Source organism: Hyperolius riggenbachi, chromosome 3, assembly GCF_040937935.1.
Source record: "Hyperolius riggenbachi isolate aHypRig1 chromosome 3, aHypRig1.pri, whole genome shotgun sequence".
Classification (NCBI taxonomy): Eukaryota; Metazoa; Chordata; class Amphibia; order Anura; family Hyperoliidae; genus Hyperolius; species Hyperolius riggenbachi.
In genome coordinates this window covers 79,734,805-79,739,980 of record NC_090648.1, presented here as the reverse complement: position 1 = coordinate 79,739,980, position 5,176 = coordinate 79,734,805, and the positions used below count along the sequence as shown (strand labels likewise).

General features: G+C 46.5%; 1 non-coding gene across 1 annotated transcript; it reads right to left on the bottom strand.

Moving 5' to 3' along the window:
• Positions 1–2,356: 2,356 nt before the first annotated feature.
• Positions 2,357–2,430, bottom strand: TRNAA-AGC (transfer RNA alanine (anticodon AGC)). Its single transcript has one exon. It is a non-coding gene; the product is annotated as a tRNA-Ala (tRNA).
• Positions 2,431–5,176: the final 2,746 nt, after the last annotated feature.

Below are 5,176 nucleotides of genomic sequence, written 5' to 3'. Positions count from 1 at the left end.
ATTAAGGGTGAGGGGCTCTACCGCACCTTGTGCTGTGCTAAAGGAGGTGAGAGCAACTAGCCCCCCCCCCCTTCACAACACACACTTTTCCCAGTAGGCTCAGGGGAGGGGGGTCTGCTGGAGTCTGGAGGCTCTGTTTAATAATAAGTTAAAGCAAACTTGAAGCGAAAATAAACGTATGATATAATAAATTGTATGTGTAGCACAGCTAAGAAATGGAACATTAGCAGTAAAGAAAAGAGCTTCATATTGGTTTCCATTTCAGGAAGAGTTAAGAAACTTCAATTGTTATGTATGCAAAAGAGCTTCTCTGAGCTATTCGACCCAACCCAGCACCCGGCGCTTCGCGCGAAGCTCCCATTAAGCCCTAATGCGAGAGTTAGAGCACAAAGCGGTGATAACTTTGCTTTGCTAGTGCAAAGGTTATCACGCCTAAAGTCTTTTAGGCGTGATAACTGAGTTATCACCGCTTTGTGAATTAGGCCCATACTCTTCTTTTTTTCAATTCTTTTATTATTCTCATCTGTAGACTTTTTTTCCGGTGTCTTACTATCATTTGAGTTCCTCTCTATGCTTCTGTCTTCTGTTCTACTTTCCTGGTTGTTTTCTGTTCTTTATTTCTTCTATTCCTCTATTATCTTGATAGGGGATCGCTGGCTGCTTTAGAGTCCAATAGGAGAAAAGTATTTCACAAATCTTACCTCAGTCATTCGTTTAGTCTTCCCTGGCTGGCCTACCTTACAGGAGAATACAATTATTTGTGGTGAGGCAGTGATAAGACATTACTCTGGTGTCAGGTTTCTGAAGGCACCTGCAGAGCTTTGCTTGGCTGTAATGGCCGATATCATCTGTTTTAGCCAACTGTCCTCTTCCGAGATCTTTTATAGACTGAATGAAAAACCATTCTTTCTGAAATTTTGTAGCACTGGGACAAATTCTGTAGGTTGAGGTATTAAAAGGGAATCTGAAGTGAAAATAAACTTATGATATAATGTAGGTGTAGTACACAGCTAAGAAATATAACATAAGTAGCAAAGATATGAGTTTCCAGTACAGGAAGAGTTAAGAAACTTCACTTGTTATCCATGTAAAAGAGTTTCTCTGAAGACAATGCTATTTTCCGAACCACCTAAAGATCAAAAAAACAGTGAGAGACAGCTTCATATAAGGTTTTACTGCAGGGATGTTCAAAGGGTCATTAGCTCTGCTCTGTTTTATAGTTGAAAAAACTGTGTATGGTTTGTAATTGCAAATATGATAGAATTATGCAAAGCTATCTAGAAAAAAAAAGCTATATAACTGAAGATAAAAATATGAAATGCTTTTCTTTGCTACTAATGTTGTATTAATTATCCGTACTACACCTACAATTCAGCCCTTATTTCCTAACCCTAGCCTAAAAAACTATCTTCCTCATACCCTATCTCCTAACTCTAGCCAATGCAAACCACACCTAACCAATAAACCTAGTCGATACTTACTGTCCAGGGGTGTGACAATAACCCCCATGACCCCTGCTGTCACAAAGTGTAGGGTGGAGGGCCCAGGGCCTTGAGGGCCTGGTCCTGTGTAAATGCAGAGCAGCAGCAGAACCATACATTACTGGCTTCTGGTGGCAGGACAGCTTGTCCACTCTCCTCTTCACTGTACAAGCGCCGTTCAACACCACACGACTCCAATCCCTTTGTGTCACATGACATGCAGGAAAGAGTCACATGGTGCTCCCCTGTCACTACTGCTCTGCATTAGGTACAAACCCAGCCCCCGGGACCATGTTATGCAGATCAATACTGTGTGTTTGGGGGGAAAGTGTGTGTGTGTATGGAGGGGAAGGCAGATATCTGGGCGGGGCTCATTGTAGTTACTTCTCTGATGCTTTCTTTATCCTTGGCACCAAATCCAAGCAGCAAGAGGTTAGAGATGACCAATAAGATGCAAAAAAAGAAATTACGACTTTCATGCAAACTTAATGCATGCTTAGAACTGGACCAATCAAAATTGGAAACCTGACAGGGAGTGCATTTGATTGGACCATTTCAAAGCTGCATAAAATTTGCATGAAAGTAGTAATTATTAGCATCTCATTGACCATTCCAACCAAGCATCCCTATCTTGACAGCTGGTGCTCAGATTGATCCCTCACAGCCGCCAGTATTAGCTGCCAGGGGTGCTCGGATAGTACTTTTTAAAATCTGAATCCGGTTCGGATATCCGAATCTGACCTTTTGAATCACCAGCCTTTTGGCTAACAGACAAATGTGCTAACCAATTGCACCACAGAGACTGTGCATGCAGTTGCTGCTAAATGGCTATCTGAGGTTCTCTCTGGACAACTGTTGAACACAAAAGGCCAGGCTGTTCCTGGGTGGGTTTGAACCACCAACCTTTCGGTTGCTAGCCAAATGCACTAACCAATTGTGCCACAGAGATTATGCATGCAGTCGCTGCTAAATGGCTATCTGAGGTTCTCTCCGGACAACTGTTGAACACAAAAGGCAAGGCCATCCCTTGGTGGGTTTGAACCACCAACCTTTCGGTTAACAGACAAATGCGCTAACCAATTGCACAACAGAGACTGTGCACGCAGTTGCTACTAAATGATTTTATGGGGATGTACTGTATGTGTGTCTTTTGGAGGGAGGAAATAAGTCTGCTCCAAGAAGTTTAACACCACTTTTTCCTACAGCGAAGCATTCACTGTGTGGCAGCAGAGTGGTCAGCATAGCTGCCTTCCAAGCAGTTGACCTGGGTTTGATTATTGGCCAATGTATGTGAGGTTGCTTTTGACATCCTACAAATCCCTGGAAGACAAGATCCATGGAGGATGAGGGTGGAGGGATTTTTACTTTGTAATCGATTTCGGATCTGGATATCTGCAATATCCGCGGATATCCGTGTCATGCGTCCAAATATCCGCAGATAGCTATTCGGATTTAAAAAAAAAATCCGGAATCCGAATCGGATAGCGTAAAAAAGTTTGGATATCCGGGTTACCCAGATATCTGGATGAGCATCCCTATTAGCTGCGTAATAAACAAGCCACGGCACTAAAATCACCAATGCCGAAACAATCTGACCCAGCCTTCCTCTGCTTTGGTTGATATTCAATTTCTTATAAATGAGTTCTTTTCAGAGAATAAAGCTGCCTTGAGGGAAGTGTTCCTCTGAAGACATTTGCTGAACAAACAATATATTCACTTGATTTGAAGAATGTGAACAAAAAAAAAAACCTGTGTAAGACAACAAAGAAGACTCCTGTTGGTAAAGTATAACAGGTTTTGATTAGAAGAGGAACTCAAAACTGATGGATGATTTAGGAATTGTGGAGAACGTGATAATTGACTACTTTGAGCTGGGAGTCTGAATTTCAAGGGCAGAAGCTCCCGTTTTTCTCCAGAAAATTACCTTGATTCTGATCTAATATTCTCAGCGTCTCTCTTCCCCCGGTTATTTACAATGCAAATAAGGGCCAGATCAGCGGCTGTCAATTCCTGTTAACACCAGTGATCTGGGGTTATTATCTGGGAAGGAAAAAATCCACATCTGAAGGAACGTGCTGGAGGAGATTTCAAAGACCTTGAAAATATATTAAGCTCCCGGCGATATAGAAGCAGCATTGGCATTACCTGGGTCTTAATATAATCTGTATGTACATATAGGCACATCTGCAAGAGGGGACTGTGTGTTCAGCTCATCATATATTGGCTTTGCACAAAAATTTAGATATCGTATATGTATTTTCAAAATGGACAGCGTTTCGTGGGGGCCTATAGTACTGTATCGTTTTGTCGTGTTCTTACAAACGTGCTGTAGTAGTGTAATAGTGTGTAGTCAGTAGTGTGGTGGTAGAGAATGCAGAGATTGTGACCGCAATGGGGCCTATGGATACGAGAAGCCCACATGAGGCACCCTTCAACTGCTGTGTTAGCTCTTTATTCACGTTATGCTAGCAAAAGTGGTGGACCTACCATAAAGCCACCTGAATGACGTGATTCAGATTCAGGCAGCAAAATCTAGGGGGCAGCGTTTGGGCCTGTTTCCTCTCCGCTCTCCGCCCTACCTTCCCCACACTGCCCTCCTCATCCACCTATCTCTAAATCCCCTGTCCTCATTCGACCAATGGTGCCTGCCACAACCAATTCGGTGGGGGTGCTGGCACTAGTGTTGGGCGAACACCTGGATGTTCGGGTTCGGGCCGAACAGGCCGAACATGGGCCAGATGTTCGGCATGTTCGGCCCGAACGCCGAACTCAATGGGAGTCAATGGGACCCCCGAACATGCCCATTTTGGGGGCCCTATGGGGTCGCAGGCATAAGGGGGGAGCATGCCCCGGTCGCGGGGGGGGGTCGGAAATTCCCCCCACCCCCTCCGCTAGCGCTCCCCCCTCTGCCCGCTTCTCCATACAAAAAGTTTGAAACAAGTTCAATAGTACCTGGCTGGTGGCACTGGCTGGCAGTGGAGTGAGGAGGAGGAGGAGTCCGAGTAGCAGAGTGACGTTGAGGCCGGGCAGCGGGCGGTTCAGCGCTAGTACCCTTGTGGTACTTCCGCCCTTTCTCTGACCTCACGTCCTCTGCGTGATGACGCATACGAGGGTACGCGTGATGCGTACCCTCGTATGCAGAGGACGTGAGGTCAGAGAAAGGGCGGAAGTACCACAAGGGTACTAGCGCTGAACCGCCCGCTGCCCGGCCTCAACGTCACTCTGCTACTCGGACTCCTCCTCACTCCACTGCCAGCCAGTGCCACCAGCCAGGTACTATTGAACTTGTTTCAAACTTTTTGTATGGGGAAGCGGGCAGAGGGGGGAGCGCTAGCGGAGGGGGTGGGGGGAATTTCCGACCCCCCCCCCGCGATCGGGGCATGCTCCCCCCTTATGCCTGCGACCCCATAGGGTGCATAGGGGGGCAGTATTCGGCCGAACAGGGCCCTGTTCGGCCGAACAGGGGCCCTGTTCGGCCATGTTCGGCCATGCATTCTGCAGTTCGGGCGAACCCCGAACAGTTTGGCCGAACACCACCAGGTGTTCGGCCGAACTCGAACATCACCCGAACAGGGTGATGTTCTGCAGAACCCGAACAGTGGCGAACACTGTTCGCCCAACACTAGCTGGCACCAGACCAGCCAATCACAACCGCTCGCTGCTCCTTTTGCTAATAGGTGCCAATAGTCTCGCGG